General features: G+C 49.9%; 1 long non-coding RNA gene across 1 annotated transcript; it reads left to right on the forward strand.

The window, feature by feature from the left end:
- The first annotated feature begins 11,325 nt into the window (after positions 1-11,325).
- Positions 11,326-12,173, forward strand: LOC311112437. The gene is made up of 3 exons (XR_014610876.1): positions 11,326-11,375; positions 11,859-11,895; positions 12,085-12,173. It is a non-coding gene; the product is annotated as an uncharacterized lncRNA (long non-coding RNA).
- The last annotated feature ends 12,092 nt before the right edge of the window (positions 12,174-24,265 follow it).

Below are 24,265 nucleotides of genomic sequence, written 5' to 3' on the forward strand. Positions count from 1 at the left end.
TATGTGATTGCTTGTTCAAACCCCCGTTTTTGTCTCTTTTTGAAAATCATTTTAACTGGAAATATGTACAATACATATGCTATGTTCGTCAAATCAGGATCAGGAGGTTCACAGGTTTTTTCGTGTCCTTTTTTTTCTTTAAAAGGATGAAACTAGCATGTACATATGAAATAGTGACTGAATTCGAAACTCCCATGAATTCTTTCAGTATCTGAAGATTGCTGTATATTTTATGAGTAATAAAATAAAGAAATTAGTTATGTTTTTTTAATAATGAACTATGGGTTATCTGTTTTATGTGACAACCGCAGTATCAATTTCTAGGTGACAGTGGTGCTAATCCCAAAAGAAAGGCTACATACAACAAGGAACAAGAAGTATATTGGCAAAGTGATGAATATTGCATGTACCTTGGCCTAACGGTGTGGGTTATGTATTTTATTTTTCATGGCGTCCTCAACATTACAGTTTTAAGGGCAACAATAGCCTAAATTTGTTTACAACTCGCAGGATTTCCATACGTGAGCTTTCAACAACACAGAGTGTTGCATCAGCACGAGATCGAAAGTGCGTCAAATCTGTACAGCATTGTTACGTCATCACTGATAAACGTTGAAACTGATCAAAAACCGCTGGAGCAGTTCAGTCTAATCCTCCCTAGTGCTGGAGGATTGCGTTTGTTTTCGCTCTGGATGCGCGTTCATTTTGGCAAGGAAATGTGCTGATTTTGCAAGGAGATGGAGAATAAAGAGTTCAAGGTAGGCATGTTATTTATTTTTAAATCTTCAATTATATTAATTACTGTGGATTAAATATTGTTTAACAAATGAAATAGTGTGCTATTCATGCTGTAATATCAAACTAGAAAGTCTATGGCTGGGGAGTCATGAGAGTTGGCTAAAGGTACAGTAAGTAGAATGGGGGTCAAATGGGGGTCAAAGGTTATGACATCGCCTTCATAAATACGTCCTAAATGGCACCCTATTCCCTATGTAGGCTAGTGCACTACTTTTGACCAGGAGCTAGTGCACTACTTTTGACTAGGAGCCATAGAAGGGTTGGCTGATGTCACGAAAATGATGCTCGCGCATCGATGGCCGGAAGTCGTGTATCTTGTTATGATTCTGAACCTCAGCTAACAACAAGCTGCCATGTGGGGAATCGTAGCTCTGTGGCATGTTTCAGCTCGTTGTATGGTGTTATTGATACCAAGTCTTGTTTTGAGGTGTTTTGACTGATATCATGTCTATGCAATGGCTAAAATTAGCTACCTAGCTAACCAACAACAACTGTAACAATGTATTTGATACGAGTTCATTGTTCAAATGTATTTATGTTTGCATTAAACATTTAGAGACTAAATATAGTTTACATGTTGTCTAAGTCAAACCCTGTCTATTTTGCCCCATAGTTGCATGCCAGTTTTGTTGCTAAACAACCAACCCCTCTATAGAGTGTTACAGTGGAGGTGTGATAATACCCATAAAACCTAGCGGTCAAACAGGGAAATGGTTCCAATCGTTTTTCCACCATTCATTTTTCCCATAGGCGATTTTAGAAACACATAAAATAAGGGCTGTATTTCGTGTAGGCTTACCCTGGCGTGACGTTTTTGTAACCATGTAAATCTCTCTCGGACAAGTTGACTTTTATCAGTATATTCGGCTCTATTTACTCTCAGATTCGAAAATGCTAATTAGCATCAAAGTAGACATCATGCAAAACTACAAATCCCTGCAAGCTCCTGCATGTCATCTCTAGCTGACACCTTTGCTAACGGGTATTGTGTCAATTTAAAACTTGCACTAGACAGTTCACAGAATTGTCCATTTAAAGAAATGCAGCCAATTTATTCATTACTACATTTAGCTAACATTAGATAGTTAATCCAGAGATTCTTACCTTTGTCTCGATCAGCATGATCATCATGGCATTTGTAGTTCTTTATGATAGCAACATTAGCAGCTAATAAGCATTACATTTTTGGGAGGTAAATACAGGCGAATATATTGATAAGTCACCTTGTCCTAGAGAGATTTACACGGTTATCAAAATGTCACACCAGGGTAAGCCTACACGAAACACAGACCTTATTTTAAGTGTTTCTAAAATCCCCAATGGGAAAAATGAATGGTGGAAAAACGATTGGAACCATTTCCCTGTTTGACTACTAGGTTTTATGGGTATTATGACTCATACTGTGGGACTCTATAGGGCTCCAGCCAAAAGAAGTGCACTATATTGGAACTAGGGTGCTATTTCGGACACAAGCATAGATATGATGCATTATTATGTGACCATAGAAATAGAATCACTAGAAAGGATAGAGCCTCTGACCTTGGCAATTTGACTCGTAAACTGAACTGTACACCTGATATGATGTTCTGGTGATTCTATTTCTCTGAATATGATGCATTATGATGTGACAATGAGAGTTGGGTTAATGGTGCTCTCAAGGCAACTGGGAACTCGAAAAAAATAACTAGGTCAAATCATGTCCGTGATCTTCAGGTCGGAAAGTCGGAGCTCTAGAAAGATGCCAGAGTTTCCGACTTGGAATTCCTTTTTACATTTTGTGGTGGTAATTTTACCCCCTTTTTTCTCCCCAATTTTTCGTGATATCCAATTGGTAGTTACGATCTTGTTACGATCTTGTCTCATCGCTGCAACTCCCCAGCAGGCTCGGGAGAGGTGAAGGTCGAGTCAGGCGTCCTCCAAAACATGACCCGCCAAGCCGCGCTGCTTCCGACTTGGAATTCCGAGTTGGATGACTGTTCAAAACGATTTTTCCCAGTCGGAGCTTGTTTTTTTTCCCTATTTCCCAGTTGTCTTGAACGCACTGAAGTCGGAAGTCAGAGATTTCCCAGTTGTTTTGAACACGCAAAAGGCGACACAGTAGGTGACATCTAAACATGACTTTGTGCTGTCTTTCAGAGGTCAGTGGGAATGACCTCACCCTCATAGACCTGGATGACCCCATCAATGAAGCTGATGTTATGAAGGAAGTCAGGTAAGTGATTTACACTAATGACACATTTGTGACTGGTTACAGGATCACATAGGCCTACAGATTCAGTAGTAGGTCAAAGGTCACCGCCTATGGAGAGGTAGGCCCAGAGCTATGTATTTAGAGAGTTGGGACATTGAGATATAAACTCAGCAAAAAAAGAAATGTCCTCTCACTGTCAACTGCGTTTATTTTCAGCAAACTTAACGTGTAAATATTTGTATGAACATAACAAGATTCAACAACTGAGACATAAACTGAACAAGTTCCACAGACATGTGACCAACAGAACAAAGGGGGGGGGGGGTCAAAATCAAAAGTAACAGTATCTGGTGTGGCCACCAGCTGCATTAAGTACTGCAGTGCATCTCCTCCTCATGGACTGCACCAGATTTGCCAGTTCTTGCTGTGAGATGTTACCCCACTCTTCCACCAAGGCACCTGCAAGTTCCCAGACATTTCTGGGGGGAATGGCTAAATCCTAGCCCTCACCCTCCGATCCAACAGATCCAGGCTCTTCATGGCAGAACACTGACATTCCTGTCTTGCAGGAAATCACGCACAGAACGAGCAGTATGGCTGGTGGCATTGTCATGCTGGAGGGTCATGTCAGGATGAGCCTGCAGGAAGGGTACCACATGAGGGAGGAGGATGTCTTCCCTGTAACGCACAGCGTTGAGATTTCCTGCAATGACAACAAGCTCAGTCCGATGATGCTGTGACACACCGCCCAAGACCATGACGGACCATCCACCTCCAAATCGATCCCGCTCCAGAGTACAGGCCTCGGTGTATCGCTCATTCCTTCGACGATAAACACGAATCCGACCATCACCCCTGGTGAGACAAAACCGCGACTCGTCAGTGAAGAGCACTTTTTTAGCCAGTCCTGTCTGGTCCAGCGACGGTGTGTTTGTGCCCATAGGCGACGTTGTTGCCGGTGATGTCTGGTGAGGACTTGCCTTACAACAGGCCTACAAGCCCTCAGTCCAGCCTCTCTCAGCCTATTACGGACAGTCTGAGCACTGATGGAGGGATTGTGCGTTCCTGGTGTAACTCGGGCAGTTGTTGTTGCCATCCTGTACCTGTCCCGCAGGTGTGATGTTCGGATGTTCCGATCCTGTGCAGGTGTTGTTACACGTGGTCTGCCACTGCGAGGACGATCAGCTGTCCGTCCTGTCTCCCTATAGCGCTGTCTTAGGCGTCTCACAGTACAGACATTGCAATTTATTGCCCTGGCCACATCTGCAGTCCTCATGCCTCCTTGCAGCATGCCTAAGGCACGTTCACGCAGATGAGCAGGGACCCTGGGCATTTTTCTTTTGGTGTTTTTCAGAGTCAGTAGAAAGGCCTCTTTAGGGTCCTAAGCTATTAGTGTCTTAATGACCGTTCCACAGGTGCATGTTCATTAATTGTTTATGGTTCAATGCATTGAACAACATTTTACATTTTAGTCATTTAGCAGACACTCTTATCCAGAGCGACTTACAGTTAGTGAGTGCATACATTTTCATACTGGCCCCTCGTGGGAAACAAACCCACAACCCTGGCGTTGCAAGCGCCATGCTCTACCAACTGAGCTACAGGGGACTAGCATGGGAAACAGTGTTTAAACCCTTTACAATGAAGATCTGTGAAGTTATTTGAATTTTTACGAATTATCTTTGAAAGATCCTGAAAAGGGGACGTTTTCTTTTTTTGCTGAGTTTATGTATACATTACATGACACAGTAGATATCCATATGACAGCTGGCTCCCCATGGGCAATGTTGACATTTTAAACAATGCTATGTAACTGAACATCTATAATTAGAATTTACTTATAATGAAAGGATAAATGAAAGGCTCTAAGGCGCTAACATTGAGTCCTTTTAAAAGTTGGCAGAATTCTCTAAATATTTGGCTCTGGATAGGCCGAGTCATCTCAAGAGTATTGGAGCCATATAATTTGAGTGATTCTATTCTAATTCTAGAATGATTCTAATTCTATGATACTAATTCTATAATTGGAACACATCCTCACTGTCACGTTGCTGTGGATTGGTGTGGTGTAGAATCAGGCGCAGGAAGCATAGGATAAGTCCAACAAGACTTTACTAGAGCACACAAAAATAATCCAAACAGCCCGGAGGCAAAAGGACGCACACAGGCGTAAATAAGCGAGCGCACACACAGGTGCGAAAATACTCTCCTAAACACAAGGAGGAAGCTATGAAAATAGCGTACCGACACGGGTAGCGCAACAACACGACACGAACAATTACACACAACACTAAACTAACAACAAGGAAACTAAATAGGGTGCTAAATGAGACATAACACAAAACAGGTGTGACTAACAGACAAAACCAATCAAACAAGAAACATAGAGCGGTGGCAGCTAGTACTCCGGAGACGACGACCGGCGAAACCTGCCCGAACAAGGAGGAGGAGCCGCCTCGGCCGAAACCGTGACAGTACCCCCCCCTTGACGCGCGGCTCCAGCCGCGCGCCGCCTCTGGCCTCGGGGACGACCAGGAGGACGCGGAGCAGGGCGCGTAGGATGACCACGATGGAATTCGGTCATCAGGGACGGATCCAGAATGTCCCTCCTCGGCACCCAGCACCGCTCCTCCGGACCGTACCCCTCCCACTCCACGAGATATTGGAGACCCCCCATCCGGCGTCTCGAATCCAGGATGGTCCGAACAGTGTACGCCGGAGCCCCCTCGATGTCCAACGGGGGCGGAGGAGTCTCCTCAATCTCAAAGTCCTGGAGTGGACCAGTTACCACCGGCCTGAGGAGAGACACATGGAACGAGGGGTTAATATTCTTGTAATCAATAGGTAGTTCTAACCTGTAACACACCTCGTTCAATCTCCTCAGAACTTTAAAAGGCCCCACAAACCGCCGACCCAGCTTCCGGCAGGGCAGGCGGAGGGGCAGGTTTCTGGTTGAGAGCCAGACTCGATCTCCAGGTGCGTACACTGGCCCCTCACTGCGGTGTAGGTCGGCGCTCGTCTTCTGTCGACGTATGGCACGCTGCAGATGGACGTGTGCAGCGTTCCACGTCTCCTCCGAGCGCCGCACCCACTCATCCACAGCGGGGGCCTCGATCTGGCTCTCATGCCACGGTGCCAGAACCGGCTGGTACCCTAACACACACTGGAAAGGAGTTAGTCTCGTGGAGGAGTGGCGGAGAGAGTTCTGTGCCATCTCGGCCCAGGGCACATATCTCGCCCACTCCTCCGGCCGGCCCTGACAATATGACCTCAGAAACCTACCCACATCCTGGTTGACTCGTTCGACCTGCCCATTACTCTCCGGGTGGTAACCCGAGGTAAGGCTCACCGAGACCCCCAAACGTTCCATAAATGCTCTCCAGACTCTGGAGGTAAACTGGGGGCCTCGATCGGACACTATATCCTCGGGCACCCCGTAATGCCGGAAGACGTGAGTAAATAGAGCCTCAGCGGTCTGTAGGGCAGTAGGAAGACCCGGCATGGGAAGGAGACGACAGGCCTTCGAGAACCGATCCACAACGACCAGGATGGTGGTATTCCCCTGTGAGGAGGGAAGATCGGTAACAAAATCCACCGAGAGGTGAGACCAGGGTCGTTGTGGAACGGGCAGGGGCTGTAATTTACCCCTGGGCAAGTGTCTGGGCGCCTTACACTGGGCACACACTGAGCAGGAGGAGACATAAACCCTCACATCCCTGGCTAACGTTGGCCACCAGTACTTCGTACTAAGGCAGTGCACTGTCCGGCCAATACCTGGATGTCCAGAGGAGGGGGACGTGTGAGCCCAATAAATCAGCCGATCCCGGACCTCGAGCGGGACGTACGCCCGACCCACCGGACACTGTGGAGGACTAGGGTCGGTGCGTAACGCCCGCTCGATCTCCGCATCGACCTCCCACACCACCGGTGCCACCAGACAAGACTCCGGTAGTATGGGAATGGACTCCACGCACCTTTCCTCCGTGTCATACCGACGGGACAGAGCATCTGCCTTCCCGTTCTGGGACCCAGGGATGTAAGTGATCTTGAACACAAACCGGGCGAGAAACATAGTCCATCGAGCCTGGCGAGGATTCAGTCTCCTAGCTGCCCGAATGTATTCCAGGTTACGATGGTCGGTCAGAATGAGGAAAGGGTGCTGAGCCCCCTCAAGCCAATGCCTCCACACCTTTAGGGCCTGTACTACGGCTAACAGCTCCCTGTCCCCTACGTCATAATTCCGCTCCGCCGGACTGAGCTTCTTAGAATAAAAAGCACAGGGGCGGAGCTTAGGTGGTGTACCGGATCGTTGAGAAAGAACTGCCCCGATACCGGCCTCAGACGCGTCCACCTCAACTTGGAAGGGTAAAGTGGGATCCGGGTGCGCCAACACCGGAGCCGAGGTAAACAGGTCCTTCAGTCTCCCAAAGGCCCTGTCCGCCTCAGCCGACCACTGCAAGCGCACCGGACCCCCCTTCAGAAGAGACGTTATGGGAGCTGCCACCTGTCCAAAACCCCGGATAAACCTCCGGTAGTAATTCGCAAAACCCAAGAACCGCTGCACCTCTTTAACCGTAGTTGGGGTTTGCCAATTACGCACGGCGGACACTCGGTCCACCTCCATTCTCACCCCTGACGCAGACAACTGGTAACCCAAAAAGGAAACTGACTCCTGAAAGAACAGACATTTCTCAGCTTTGACATACAGGTCATGCTCCAACAGTCTCCTCAATACCCTGCGCACCAGGGCTACATGCTCGGCCCGAGTAGAACTGTACACAAGAATATCATCTATGTACACCACTACTCCCTGCGCCTGCATGTCCCGGAAAATTTCATCTACAAACGATTGGAAGACTGATGGAGCATTCATTAACCCATATGGCATGACGAGATACTCGTAATGGCCGGAGGTAGTACTAAATGCTGTCTTCCACTCATCGCCCTCCCTAATGCGCACCAAGTTATATGCGCTCCTGAGGTCCAATTTTGTGAAGAACCGTGCCCCGTGTAATGACTCCGTCATGGTCCCAATCAGCGGGAGTGGATAACTATATTTCACAGTTACCTGATTGAGACCGCGGTAATCAATACACGGACGCAAACCTCCATCCTTTTTCTTCACAAAAAAGAAGCTCGAGGACGCGGGAGAAGTGGAGGGCCGTATGTATCCCTGTCTCAGAGACTCGGCAATGTAAGTTTCCATTGCCCTTTTCTCCTCCTGTGACAAAGGATACACATGGCTCCGCGGAAGCGCGGCTCCTGTCTGGAGGTCTATCGCACAATCCCCTTGTCTATGAGGTGGCAACCGTGCCGCTCTGTTCTTACTAAACACGAGCGCCAAATCCTCATACTCAGGAGGAATGTGCAGTGCTGGCATCTGGTTCGGACTCTCCACCGAGGTCGCCCCTACGGAAACACCCAGACATAACCCCTCACACTGAGCAGACCACCCTTTAAGAGCCTTCTCTCGCCACGAAATAGTAGGATCATGGGTAATCAACCAGGGAAGCCCCAGTACCACCGGATACGCAGGAGAGTCGATCAGATAGAGTTGAATCGTCTCCTCATGACCCCCCTGCGTCATCATCCTAAGTGGCGCTGTGACCTCCCCAATCAACCCAGATCCTAACGGACGATTATCTAAGGCATGTACAGGAAAGGGCTTTTCGACTGGAAGGAGGGGAATCCCTAACTTAACACAGAATTTCCGATCTACAAAATTCCCAGCTGCGCCTGAATCGACTAGCGCCTTATGCTGGGAACGAGGTGCAACCTGTGGGAAACAAACAGGTAATGTAATGTGTACGACAGAAAGCTCTGGGTAAGTAGGGCGCCTACTCACCTGTGAGGACTCCCCACTGTATGACCTGCCATCTCCCTCACCAGGGAACCCTCCCCAGCACCTAGCCGCGGTGTGCCCTCCGCGGCCACACTTGGTGCAGGAGACTGCCCCCCTCGGGCTCCTACCTCTTCTCCCTCTAGCGCCAGCACCTCCAAGCTCCATCGGACTCTGCTCGGAGGCGCTGGAGGGTGGAATGGGAGGCCCCCACCTGGGACGTCCGCGGGTCGCAAGCAGGGTGTCCAGTCGAATGGCCATGTCCACCAGCTGGTCAAATGTTAGTGTAGTGTCCCTGCATGCTAACTCCCTGCGGACGTCCTCCCGAAGGCTACATCTAAAGTGGTCTATGAGGGCCCTCTCATTCCACCCAGCATCAGCCGCTAGAGTCCGGAACTCCAGCGCAAACTCTTGAGCGCTCCTCATCCCCTGTCGGAGGTGGAATAGACGCTCCCCCGCCGCCTTCCCCTCTGGTGGATGGTCGAAGACAGCACGGAAGCGGCGGGAGAACTCCGCATAGGTGACTGTGGCGGCGTCTATTCCCCTCCATTCGGCGTTGGCCCACTCCAACGCCTTGCCGGTGAGACAGGAGATGAGGGCGGAAACGCTCTCGTATCCCGAGGGCGCCGGGTGTATGGTGGCAAGGTAGAGCTCCACTTGTAAGAGGAACCCCTGACACCCGGCAGCGGTGCCGTCGTACGCCCTCGGGAGCGAGAGCCGAATCCCACTGGGTTCCGGTCGATGGACGGGCTGGCTGTCCGGTGGTGATGGTGCGATAGGTGGGGCTGTGGGAACCCCGCTGGTTTCCCATCGACGAAGGGTGTCCATGACGCCCTCCAAGGCGTGCCCGATCCGGTTGATTCGGTGCTCTTGACCAAGGAGACGCTCCTCCATGATGTCGACGGGTGCTCCTGCTGATTCCATGTGTGGTGTGTAATTCTGTCACGTTGCTGTGGATTGGTGTGGTGTAGAATCAGGCGCAGGAAGCAGAGGATAAGTCCAACAAGACTTTACTAGAGCACACAAAAATAATCCAAACAGCCCGGAGGCAAAAGGACGCACACAGGCGTAAATAAGCGAGCGCACACACAGGTGCGAAAATACTCTCCTAAACACAAGGAGGAAGCTATGAAAATAGCGTACCGACACGGGTAGCGCAACAACACGACACGAACAATTACACACAACACTAAACTAACAACAAGGAAACTAAATAGGGTGCTAAATGAGACATAACACAAAACAGGTGTGACTAACAGACAAAACCAATCAAACAAGAAACATAGAGCGGTGGCAGCTAGTACTCCGGAGACGACGACCGGCGAAACCTGCCCGAACAAGGAGGAGGAGCCGCCTCGGCCGAAACCGTGACACTCACACTCACATTATAGCAGTGACCTAAGAGAGATTCCCTTTTCTCTATCTAGATCCCATAAAGATCACAGAGAGGCTGAGAGACTAACCAAGTTGGACGAGGCTGTTCTAGAGACAGATACCCCAACTCAGTCACAGGAGGTTGAAGGAGAGAGTGAGTTGGACGAAGCTGTTGCCATCCCATCTCAGTCACAGGAGGTTGAAGGAGAGAGTAAGTTGGACAAGGCTGTTGCCATCCCATCTCAGTCGCAGGAGGTTGAAGGAGGGAGTGAGTTGGACGAGGCTGTTGCCATCCCATCTGAGTCGCAGGAGGATGAAGGAGATAGTGAGTTGGACGAGGCTGTTGCCATCCCATCTCAGTCGCAGGAGGTTGAAGGAGAGAGTGAGTTGGACGAGGCTGTTGCCATCCCATCTCAGTCGCAGGAGGTTGAAGGAGGGAGTGAGTTGGACGAGCCTGTTGCCATCCCATCTGAGTCGCAGGAGGATGAAGGAGATAGTGAGTTGGACGAGGATGTTGCCATCCCATCTCAGTCGCAGGAGGTTGAAGGAGAGAGTGAGTTGGACGAGGCTGTTGCCATCCCATCTCAGTCGCAGGAGGTTGAAAGAGAGATTGAGTTGGACGAGGCTGTTGCCATCCCATCTCAGTCGCAGGAGGTTGAAGGAGAGAGTAAGTTGGACAAGGCTGTTGCCATCCCATCTCAGTCGCAGGAGGTTGAAGGAGGGAGTGAGTTGGACGAGGCTGTTGCCATCCCATCTGAGTCGCAGGAGGATGAAGGAGATAGTGAGTTGGACGAGGCTGTTGCCATCCCATCTCAGTCGCAGGAGGTTGAAGGAGAGAGTGAGTTGGACGAGGCTGTTGCCATCCCATCTCAGTCGCAGGAGGTTGAAGGAATGAGTGAGTTGGACGAGGCTGTTGCCATCCCATCTCAGTCACAGGAGGTATGATGTATTTTTCTATTACATGTATGACATTTCATTGAGATATTTTGTGTTTTAATGACGCAAAATTGAATTCCAGCCTAACTCTGCTTTCTGTTGTCGCCATCAGGATGCAGTGGTGACATTCACTACCGTGGCCCACAAGGATGAAACTTCCCAGACCAGCCTCACCCTCAGCAGGGGAAAGAGAAGCTACCCAGACCTACACACCTTTGTGCAGGACATGAAGGACGAGTAAGTTGCTCTTTGGCTTCCCCATGCATCCCCTAGATATGTTCCCTATCTCAATTGCATACTCCTCGTGTCCTCTCTTCTCAAAACCCATTGGATGAGAAAGCCAGAGGTCCCGCCCTTCTGAACTTCTCATCCAATGGGTTTTGAGAAGGAGGCGAGGAGATTGAGAGTCTCCCATAGTCTCGGGCCAATACAAAGGACTCAACGGACCAAATAACCAATCAGGGATGTCTGGGTGTGGCCTAGTTCCATAGAGGTCCATCCATAACGTAGTCTAAGATAATAGAGGTAATGTCCATCCATAACGTAATCTAAGATAATAGAGGTAATGTCCATCCATAACGTAATCTAAAATAATAGAGGTAATGTCCATCCATAACGTAATCTAAAATAATAGAGGTAATGTCCATCCATAACGTAGTCTAAGATAATAGAGGTAATGTCATGTAGTTCATTGTGTACTTGCATTTATTTACTTTTCAGCCATTGGAATCTGCTGAGTGAGAATATGCGTGCCGGGGTGAGTTATAGTCACCTCTAAAGTAGTTAATGTTGGTAAAATGGACCAAACATTCATTTGTGGAAATCCTGCAGGACCTTTAATCCTGAACCACTGCTTTAATTGACTAGCTTGAGTAAATGGTTCTACGTTTTATATCAGTGCAGCCCCTTTAACAAACTAACTCTGTATGGTCTTTTAACATTGCAGATGAGCAGACATGAGTTTAGTGCCAAGTGCATGGATATTGTAGCATGGGTGATGGAGTCTACATCCACTGTGGTTGTTCCCGCCCTTGACCTCACCATGCAGATAGAGCTCTCTGATTCGCCAAGCTCTTCTGGATCAGGAAGTAATGAGGCAGGAGAGGTGACCTCTCTTGGCCGCAGCGTCAGATTCAGCTGTAGTGGAGGAGCCAGCAGGTGCACCAGCGCCAGAACTGCCTACAGCACACGCACTCCCACGCCTTTCCCCTCCTCTCACAGGTACCTAGCCCTATCCCCTCCTCTCACAGGTACCTAGCCCTATCCATGCCTCTAACAGGTACCTAGCCCTATCCACGCCTCTCACAGGTACCTAGCCTTATCCACGCCTCTCACAGGTACCTAGCCCTATCCATGCCTCTAACAGGTACCTAGCCCTATCCATGCCTCTCACAGGTACCTAGCCCTATCCCCTCCTCTCAAAGGTACCTAGCCCTATCCTCTCCTCGCACAGGTACCTAGCCCTATCCCCTCCTCTCACAGGTACCTAGCCCTATCCTCTCCTCTCACAGGTACCTACCCCTATCCCCTCCTCTCACAGGTACCTACCCCTATCCACGCCTCTCAAAGGTACCTAGCCCTATCCCCTCCTCTCACAGGTACCTACCCCTATCCACGCCTCTCAAAGGTACCTAGCCCTATCCCCTCCTTTCACAGGTACCTATCCCTATCCCCTCCTCTCACAGGTACCTACCCCTATCCACGCCTCTCACAGGTACCTAGCCCTATCCCCTCCTCTCACAGGTACCTAGCCCTATCCACGCCTCTCACAGGTACCTAGCCCTATCCCCTCCTCTCACAGGTACCTACCCCTATCCACGCCTCTCACAGGTACCTAGCCCTATCCCCTCCTCTCACAGGTACCTAGCCCTATCCCCTCCTCTCACAGGTACCTAGCCCTATCCCCTCCTCTCACAGGTACCTAGCCCTATCCCCTCCTCTCACAGGTACCTAGCCCTATCCATGCCTCTAACAGGTACCTAGCCCTATCACCTCCTCTCACAGGTACCTAGCCCTATCCACGCCTCTCACAGGTACCTAGCCTTATCCATGCCTCTCACAGGTACCTAGCCCTATCCATGCCTCTAACAGGTACCTAGCCCTATCCATGCCTCTCACAGGTACCTAGCCCTATCCCCTCCTCTCAAAGGTACCTAGCCCTATCCTCTCCTCTCACAGGTACCTAGCCCTATCCCCTCCTCTCAAAGGTACCTAGCCCTATCCTCTCCTCTCACAGGTACCTACCCCTATCCCCTCCTCTCACAGGTACCTACCCCTATCCACGCCTCTCAAAGGTACCTAGCCCTATCCCCTCCTCTCACAGGTACCTACCCCTATCCACGCCTCTCAAAGGTACCTAGCCCTATCCCCTCCTTTCACAGGTACCTAGCCCTATCCCCTCCTCTCACAGGTACCTACCCCTATCCACGCCTCTCACAGGTACCTAGCCCTATCCCCTCCTCTCACAGGTACAGTGGGGAAAAAAAGTATTTAGTCAGCCACCAATTGTGCAAGTTCTCCCACTTAAAAAGATGAGAGAGGCCTGTAATTTTCATCATAGGTACACATCAACTATGACAGACAAATTGAGGAAAAAAAATCCAGAAAATCACATTGTAGGATTTTTTATGAATTTATTTGCAAATTATGGTGGAAAATAAGTATTTGGTCACCTACAAACAAGCAAGATTTCTGGCTCTCACAGACCTGTAACTTCTTCTTTAAGAGGATCCTCTGTCCTCCACTCGTTACCTGTATTAATGGCACTTGTTTGAACTTGTTATCAGTATAAAAGACACCTGTCCACAACCTCAAACAGTCACACTCCAAACTCCACTATGGCCAAGACCAAAGAGCTGTCAAAGGACACCAGAAACAAAATTGTAGACCTGCACCAGGCTGGGAAGACTGAATCTGCAATAGGTAAGCAGCTTGGTTTGAAGAAATCAACTGTGGGAGCAATTATTAGGAAATGGAAGACATACAAGACCACTGATAATCTCCCTCGATCTGGGGCTCCACGCAAGATCTCACCCCGTGGGGTCAAATTGATCACAAGAACGGTGAGCAAAAATCCCAGAACCACACGGGGGGACCTAGTGAATGACCTGCAGAGAGCTGGGAACAAAGTAACAAAGCCTACCATCAGTAACACACTACGCCGCCAGGGACTCAAATCCTGCAGTGCAGGACGTGTCCCCCTGCTTAAGCCAGTACATATCCAGGCCCGTCTGAAGTTTGCTAGAGTGCATTTGGATGATCCAGAAGAGGATTGGGAGAATGTCATATGGTCAGATGAAACCAAAATATAACTTTTTGGTAAAAACTCAACTCGTCGTGTTTGGAGGACAAAGAATGCTGAGAGAACACCATACCTACTGTGAAGCATGGGGGTGGAAACATCATGCTTTGGGGCTGTTTTTCTGCAAAGGGACCAGGACGACTGATCCGTGTAAAGGAAAGAATGAATGGGGCCATGTATCGTGAGATTTTGAGTGAAAACCTCCTTCCATCAGCAAGGGCATTGAAGATGAAACGTGGCTGGGTCTTTCAGCATGACAATGATCCCAAACACACCGCCCGGGCAACGAAGGAGTGGCTTCGTAAGAAGCATTTCAAGGTCCTGGAGTGGCCTAGCCAGTCTCCAGATCTCAACCCCATAGAAAATCTTTGGAAGGAGTTGAAAGTCCGTGTTGCCCAGCGACAGCCCCAAAACATCACTGCTCTAGAGGAGATCTGCATGGAGGAATGGGCCAAAATACCAGCAACAGTGTGTGAAAACCTTGTGAAGACTTACAGAAAACGTTTGACCTGTGTCATTGCCAACAAAGGGTATATAACAAAGTATTGACAAAACTTTTGTTATTGACCAAATACTTATTTTCCACCATAATTTGCAAATAAATTCATTAAAAATCCTATAATGTGATTTTCTGGAAATTTTTTTCTCATTTTGTCTTTCATAGTTGACGTGTACCTATGATGAAAATTACAGGCCTCTCTCATCTTTTTAAGTGGGAGAACTTGCACAATTGGTGGCTGACTAAATACTTTTTTGCCCCACTGTACCTACCCCTATCCCCTCCTCTCACAGGTACCTAGCCCTATCCCCTCCTCTCACAGGTATCTAGCCCTATCCCCTCCTCTCACAGATACCTAGCTCTATCCCCTCCTCTTTTTGCAGGTATTTCCTGTTATAGGTACAAATATCCATTCCAGATCCACTTAGTGAGAAATACTACTTAGATACTACACAACCACTCTAAAACGTTTACTCTGAATGTTAATGTTTGGTCTGAGTGTGGTTTGAGATGGTTCACAATGCTTCCTTTGAATAACAATAAAAAGGTTGAGTTTGTGTCCCAAATTCTTGGATCATATTTTTTATTTTGTTACCATATACTATTCATTTCTGTTGTGCATTCTGCAGGTCCATGACCTCTTTGCTAAGTGAGAACGAAGAGCGATATGTCTCCTCACCTGAGGGTGGTGATAGAGAGATGAGACACAGACACACTCCTCTAAGATGGTCACTGAGAGCATTATCTTCAACAACCCATGCCCATCAGAGGAGAATGTGAGTATTCAGAAGGAGCTCCCTGCTGATAAAGTTGACATCCTCCATGGTCAACCAGTGGAGAAGTATATTGTCAAAGCTGAGCAATGCATCACTCAGGTCATTCAGGATGCAGCTGTTGTCATGAACCCTGCATCCTGAGTCGGTTCCTGCTTGTGTTGTCATTTTTCTGCTCGGGATCTCCAGTTTCCCGAGGGTTCTGGAACGCTCCCTGCCTGGTTGCCGGGCGACGTTGCTAGGCGGGAGCTCTCCTGATTAACCGCACCTGCATCCCATCAGCGATCTGCACACCTGGTCCTGATCATCACCCTTTTTAGGCTCTGACCTGACATCCATTCCCTGCCGGATCGTTAGCCATGAACAGTATGTTTGTCAGTGTATCAGCCTTGGAGCTTCTAGCGTTAGTTTTGTTGTTTTGCACCTTGTTGACTTGCTGTGTACTTACCTCCGTTTTGTTCTATCTGCAGTCACTCACCCGGAACCTTCACCCAACCCCTGCCTGGTGGTCGGCGGCTGCCAAGCCATTATTGGACCTGTCACTGAACTCCCACCAACTCATCTCCGCCGCCCGCTCTGTTCCCTGGATTATTCAGCATCGCTTTTGAATCTGTTCAATAAATACCCACCTTCGTTTCAACTCACCTTGTCCTGGTCTGCTTCTGGGTTCTGGCTTTGTAACCCGTGACAGAACGATCCGGCCAGTAATGAACCCAGCGGACCTGGACTCTGTTCGCCATGCCATTACCCATCAGGAGAAGATGTTGGGACATCATAGCACGGCACTACAGGAGATAGCGTTGTCAGTTCGGAACCTTTCTACCAGTCTGACGGAGATCCAGGCCCAGCGCAGTTTTCCGGTGGAGAATCCACTACCGGTTTCACCCATCTCGCCTGCCGCTTCTGGAGCTGTGTCCTTCCGTGAGCCCAAGGTTCCGACGCCGGATAAATATGAGGGGGAGCTGGGAAGATGCCGTTCTTTCCTTATGCAGTGTGGATTAGTGTTCGATCTACAGCCCTACTCTTATGCCACAGACAAGGCTAGGATAGCCTTTGTTATTGAGTTGCTGCGTGGTCGAGTGCTGGAGTGGGCTTCAGCCGTTTGGGAACGACAGGACACCTGCATGGCTTCATACCAGGGGTTCACGGCCGAGATGAGGAAGCTATTCGACCATTCCATCCGAGGTATGGACGCAGCTAGGCGCCTGTTTTCGCTTCGCCAAGGAACTCGCAGCGTTGCTGACTTCGTGATCGAGTTCAGGACGTTGGCTGTGGAGAGTGGGTGGAATGAGGAGTCTCTGCAAGCGGCCTTTTACCAGGGCCTGTCGGAGCAGCTCAAGGATGAGTTGATCTCCTATCCGGAGCCTAGTGACCTGGACAGCTTGGTAGCCTTGTCTATTCGGGTGGATAACCGAGTTCGAGAGCGAAGGAGGGAGAAGCAATGGGGCCCGTCCAATCGATCAGCTTCTCAGTTCCCAGTCGGGTCGGGGGGTGGACCAGAATACGTCGATCATTGTCCACCACACATGATTAGTGGAGAGGTCCTGCCTCCCGATTCTGAACCCATGCAAGTGGGGCGGCACGGGTTAACCAAGGAGGAGCGCCAACATAGACGTAAGACCAACTGCTGCCTCTACTGTGGTAGTTCGGGACATTACATCTCCACTTGTTCCCGGCGGTCGTCAAACTGCCTGGCTCGCTAAAGTTGGGAGGACTTTTAGCGAGCCAGTTTCAACCTCTCAATACCTCTGTCAGACCCCGTTTCCCGGCTACCCTCATGAACAGGAATCAGAGCTTAGCGATTAACGCTTTTGTCGATTCAGGTGCCGATGGAAGCTTTATTGATGCCGAAGTGGTGGAACAGCTGGGGCTTTCCAAGGAGCAATTACCGGAAGCCATTGAAGCTACCACTCTGAACGGCAGTAGTCTGGCACGTATCACGATGAGGACTGAACCGGTTAAGATGCTGTTGTCAGGGAATCATTCTGAGGTGATCTCATTCTTCATTCTGCCTTCTTCCCATGTTCCTCTGGTCCTTGGATACCCCTGGCTGAAGGAACACAATCCCACGTTCGATTGGGTGACGGGCAAGGTAACTAGTTGGAGCCTTGATTGTCATGCTAACTGTCTCAAGACTGCCTGTTCCCATTCGGTTCCCAGTCAGGTGATTGAGGCTAAACCCCCAGATTTGTCACTGGTTCCCGAGACATATCACGATTTGGGGGAAGTGTTCAGTAAGCAGAGGGCTCTGTCACTCCCTCCCCACCGACCATATGATTGTGCCATCAACCTGTTCCCTGGAGCTGTCTATCCCAAGGGACGGTTATATAGTATCTCCCGACCTGAACGTGAGGCTTTGGAGACCTACATCAAGGAGTCCCTAGCTGCTGGCCTCATTCGTCCCTCGTCATCACCCCTGGGGGCAGGATTCTTCTTTGTGGGTAAGAAGGATGGCTCTCTTCGACCTTGTATTGATTATCGGGGGTTGAATGATATCACGGTCAAGAACAAGTATCCCCTGCCCTTGATGAGCTCTGCCTTCGACTCCTTACAGGGTGCTACTGTGTTCACCAAGCTAGACCAACGCAATGCGTATCACCTGGTCCGGATCAGAGAGGGGGACGAGTGGTTGACGGGTTTCAATACACCGATGGGTCACTTCGAGTATCAGGTGATGCCGTTTGGACTGACCAATGCTCCAGCTGTATTCCAGAGTATGGTGAATGACGTCCTGAGAGATATGATCGGTCTCTTTGTGTTTGTTTACCTGGATGACATTCTGATCTTCTCGAAGGAACCTTCCAACCACGTCCAGCATGTCAGGCAGGTTCTGCAGCGATTGTTGGAGAATCGCCTGTTCGTGAAGGCCGAGAAGTGCGAATTTCACGCCCACACTACATCCTTCCTCGGGTACATCATCTCCAGGGGAGAGATTAGGATGGACCAGGAGAAGGTTAGGGCGGTTCTGGAATGGGCCCAGCCCGGTACGAGATTGCAGCTCCAGAGGTTTCTGGGGTTTGCGAATTTCTACCGCAGATTCATCCGGGATTACAGCCGTGTGGCCGCTCCGTTAACTGCCCTGACTTCCAGTACCAGGACCTTCAATTGGAATCCGGAGGCGGATCGAGCGTTCCTGGATTTGAAGAGGCGATTCACCAACGCACCGATTCTCTCTCAACCTGACACGGCCCGTCAGTTCGTCGTTGAAGTGGATGCGTCTGATGTGGGGGTTGGCGCCATCCTGTCCCAGCGATGCTCCACTGACGGTAAACTCCATCCCTGCGCCTACTACTCTCGTCGTCTTTCGTCTGCGGAGAGGAACTACGATGTGGGTAACCGGGAGCTTCTCGCGGTGAAGCTTGCCTTGGAGGAGTGGCGCCACTGGTTGGAGGGGGCGGAGCAACCGTTTATTGTCTGGACTGACCACAAGAATCTTGCTTACGTGCAATCGGCTAGACGTCTCAACTCCCGTCAGGCCAGGTGGGCTTTGTTTTTCGGACGCTTTAATTTTTCCCTGACGTTCCGACCTGGATCTAAGAACGGCAAGGCGGACGCCTTGTCCCGGATGTTCTCCAAGACGGAGGAGAGTGGGGCCAAGACCGAGACGATTCTTCCCCGGAACTGTGTCGTGGGAGCAGTGATGTGGAAGATTGAGGAGGAGGTTATGGCGGCCCTTCGGACGCAGCCCGGTCCCGGTAACGGTCCACCCGGTCGGTTGTTTGTGCCTGAGTCGGTTCGTTCTGCTGTCCTCCAATGGTCCCACGCCAGCAAGATGGCTTGTCACCCTGGCGTGGCTCGGACGATGGCGTTTCTTCGCAGACGATTTTGGTGGCCTGCCATGGGAGAGGATACTCGGAGGTTTGTTGCTGCCTGTCCAGTGTGTGCGCAGAATAAGAGTGCCAATCGGCCCAGCTCTGGACTACTTCACCCCCTCCCTATTCCCCGGCGACCATGGTCGCATCTGGCCCTGGACTTTGTCACTGGGTTGCCCTCTTCTGAGGGGAACACGGTCGTTCTGACTATCGTGGACAGATTCAGCAAGTTCGCCCACTTTGTGCCCATTTCCAAGCTTCCCTCTGCCTCTGAGACGTCCGAGATCCTGGTTAGGGAGGTTTTCAGGGTCCACGGGTTGCCCAGTGACATCGTTTCCGACCGTGGTCCTCAGTTTACCTCTGCTGTCTGGAAGTCCTTCTGTTTGGCCATTGGAGCTACAGTCAGTCTCACATCTGGTTTTCACCCCCAATCTAATGGTCAGGCGGAGAGAGCCAACCAGAAGATGGAATCCACGCTACGCTGCCTTGTCTCCTCCAACCCCACCTCCTGGGTCTCTCAGCTGCCTTGGGTTGAGTATGCCCACAATACTCTCCCTACATCTGCCACTGGGATGTCTCCCTTCCAGTGCCTGTATGGCTACCAACCTCCCTTGTTTCCTTCTCAGGAGAAGGATCTCTCAGTGCCCTCTGTTCTGGCCCACATTCGTCGTTGCCACCGGACCTGGCATCGGGCCAGAAAGGCCCTCCTTAGAGTTTCTGACCGGTATCAGCTCGAGGCGAATCGTCTCCGGATTCCCGCTCCCACCTATACCATCGTAGATAGGGTCTGGTTGGCCACACGGGATCTTCCTCTACGGACTGAGTCTAGGAAGCTGTCACCGAAGTTCATTGGTCCGTTTGTGGTGGAGAAGGTGATCAATCCTGTTGCAGTTCGACTCAAGTTACTGAGAACGCTCAGAGTCCATCCCACCTTTCATGTCTCCTGCCTCAAGCCTGTTCTCCTCAGTCCTCTGTTGCCCCCTCCGCCTCCTCCTCCTCCCCCTCGGATGATCGGAGGTGGTCCTGCCTACACGGTGCGACGCATTATGGATTCCAGACGGCGGGGCCGGGGTTTCCAGTATCTCGTGGACTGGGAGGGGTATGGTCCTGAAGAGAGGAGTTGGATTCCTCGGCGACAGATCCTTGATGCTGACCTCCTTCGTGACTTCTACCGCCTCCATCCTGGCGCTCCGGGTAGTCCGCCCGGTGGCGTTCGTCGGAGGGGGGGTACTGTCATGAACCCTGCATCCTGAGTCGGTTCCTGCTTGTGTTGTCATTTTTCTGCTCGGGATCTCCAGTTTCCCGAGGGTTCTGGAACGCTCCCTGCCTGGTTGCCGGGCGACGTTGCTAGGCGGGAGCTCTCCTGATTAACCGCACCTGCATCCCATCAGCGATCTACACACCTGGTCCTGATCATCACCCTTTTTAGGCTCTGACCTGACATCCATTCCCTGCCGGATCGTTAGCCATGAACAGTATGTTTGTCAGTGTATCAGCCTTGGAGCTTCTAGCGTTAGTTTTGTTGTTTTGCACCTTGTTGACTTGCTGTGTACTTACCTCCGTTTTGTTCTATCTGCAGTCACTCACCCGGAACCTTCACCCAACCCCTGCCTGGTGGTCGGCGGCTGCCAAGCCATTATTGGACCTGTCACTGAACTCCCACCAACTCATCTCCGCCGCCCGCTCTGTTCCCTGGATTATTCAGCATCGCTTTTGAATCTGTTCAATAAATACCCACCTTCGTTTCAACTCACCTTGTCCTGGTCTGCTTCTGGGTTCTGGCTTTGTAACCCGTGACAGCTGTGACATATACTGCTGCGCTGGATAAAACCGACACTTGTGGGAAACTGTCGGAAATCCTATCTGTCCATGTTTCCTCAGAGAATATTGAGGAGGCATCCTCTGATCTCTTTGGTGGAATTATTTCCGACCTGCATGAGGTATCTGAGGTCAATAAGGCCTCCATGCGTACGAAATCAGGTCGCAAAATGTTCTGGGTGGAAGTGAGTTCAGGTTCCCAGAAGATTTATACCAAAACCCTGGACAAACTAAGGAAGCTGTTCACCTCCCACCATCTCACTGAGGGAAAAAATACTCCTGTGCAAATCGAGCTTTCTGCAACTGGACTACTTGTAACTGAGGCCACTGTGCAGGAATCTCCTGTAACTGAGGCCACTTTGGCAGTGTCTCCTGTACAGAAGACAGACAGTAAGACCCCTTCTAAGTCCCCAGCCTCAGCCTACCAGCTCACCCTCGACACCTGCACTAAAGGGGTAATCAAACAGGTGATCTCGGTGCTGAGGGTGGACACTTCAAAGGAAGACTGCTCCGCTTCCGTTGGGGAGAGCACGTCAAATTCATCCTTCGACTTCAACCAGAAGTTGGACTCGATAATTTCGAAATTGGAGGACCTCACCATTTCGAGTGATGTGACGTCAGCCGAGATTGCCACACTCACGCGATCTCTTAGTGCAGCCAGCAGAACCTCTAACATTTCCATCCAGAGCTTTCACAGTGCTGAGTTCCGAGCTAAGGCCAAACACATTGTGAGTGAGACCATTCTCAGAGCTGCTAGCAAAGCCAGCCATTCTTTGCTACAGAGCATGCCTAGCACCACCTTCTCACACCATGCGGTTTCTACAGCCGAAGATATAGTAAATATTATCATGCAAGACCTTGAAAGTGTATCCCAGTACACTGTGGACGACGCAGACTCCTTCCCACTAGGAGAGAAAAAGCTGGAGTTCCAGCTCAAACCCAGAGTTGTCTTTGACAACTTATTGGATGCTGCTCAAACCATGTACCACAGAGTAAAGGATAGACTGAACATCTTTTTCTCTTTTCCACCAGTGTCTGTCACCACAGCCAAATATGTGCTGGACTCCGCCCCTGTGGAGACACTCAGACATTCTAAGTCCGCTGACACTGCTCTTGTTGAGGACAGGAGCCGCCCTCCGTCTGTGAGAAGTGAGAAGCCTTTGTCAAAAGTCTGTTTGGCTAAAAGGTCTAAAACCCTTCTGTCTTCGAGTGGCTCTTCAACAGACCACCATGTAATTGACACATGCAGTGAGGATGTCACTCTGCCAACCAGGAGTATGTCAGTTGTGAGCAACAACAGTTTGAAGAGAGCCTCTCCTCTCCACGGCAGTGGATTGAGTGAAAGTTGCAAACCTCTTGTGGCTCTAAAAGACGTAACAGTGGCAGTCAGCCAAGAAGGCTTTAGCAAAACTGCAAAGAAGACGCTCAGCTTGATCCTAAATGTGATCAAGTGTAGAGTGGCCAACTCTGAGAGTTCATCTGTTGGGCAGATTGCAAGTGAGGAGTGTCGGATAGCCACTAACATGTTAGACTCTGTACTGGAGAGCCTTGACCAGTTGCCTGACATGAGCGCTGCCGATGAGATCACAAGGACAGAATCCCATACCTCTATCGCAATGGACGAGATAGGTTCACGGTCAACGCTTGTGAGCCAACAGGAAATAAACATATCTGACATCCATATCATAGTGAAAACTATAATGGACACATTGAAGACGGACGACCCAGAGATGACTTCAGCAGAAGAACATCTGGATAGGCTCCTGTCAGTTGAAGCCCTTCAAGGTGCATCTGGCAACCTGATCGCAAAGGTCCATGGTCTCATTCAGGAGATAACCATAAACCGCCAGCTTCAATCCATGGTTGGCCACAGAAGCCTCTCTCAACCAGCGCTGCCTAAACCAGCCCTGAGGAAGCTGTCAAAGGACGATGCCTCAGAGCTCATTTACAACTTTGCCCAGACTTCTGGTAGGAGACTCCTGGGGCAGTGTATGGGAAGGCCTATGCCACCATCGGCTGAAATGGTTTTGGATCAGGTCATCAAGTTGATGACAGACGTGGTGATGGACAGCCTGACTTATGTGTCCAAGTCTACAATGGAGGATGGTAAGTGAAAGTACCTATTTTCATCTGCATAGGACTTAATTGTAACATGATGCTCAATACATTGCGTTTTATGATGTGAAATTCCCTGGTTGTGTCCAAAATGGCACCTTCTTCCATATTTAGTGCACTACTTTTGACCAGACCCTATGGGCCCTGGTCAAAAGTAGTGCACTATAAAGTGAAGAGAATGCCATTTGGGATGCAGTGACTGACTTCAATGGCTGCGTCCTCTTCTCCCAGTTATTGTACACAGGTCGGTCACACTAGCATGCTCTTCTCACTCAGACACCAGCAATGCCACAAGTGACATCACTCATGGTGTTGTAGCTGACCTTAATGCTACTGAGGAATTCCCTGCCAGGAGCCTTAGCCCGGCTGATGTAAAGGCTGACGGCATGGCCCGTCTTCCCTCTGCCAGAGGGGAAGAGACTAAGAAGAACAGGAAGTGGCGTTTCCTACCGAAAATGCATAAGTTTCCAAAGATCATGATTAAGGTAGGGTGCTCTGTGTTTTGAGATTACCTCTGTAAGGCAGGGCTGAAATTTACCCTACAGATTCACTACACCCCTATTGTCTCTCAGCATTAGAACAAAACTGTTGTCATTGTCTTTAGGAGGTTGAGTGAGGACGCTGTAATGCAATCCTAATACACATGGGAGAGAGTCAATGGCTATGTCCCAAATGGCACCCTATTCCCTATATAGTGCACTACTTTTTACCAGAGCTCTCTGGGCCCTTGTCAAAAGTAGTGCCTTACGTAGCGAATAGGGTGCCTTTTAGGATGCACACTCTGTATTTTACACAGGCTCAGTTGTCCT

Source organism: Coregonus lavaretus, assembly GCF_964263955.1.
Source record: "Coregonus lavaretus genome assembly, chromosome: 38".
Lineage (NCBI taxonomy): Eukaryota > Metazoa > Chordata > Actinopteri > Salmoniformes > Salmonidae > Coregonus > Coregonus lavaretus.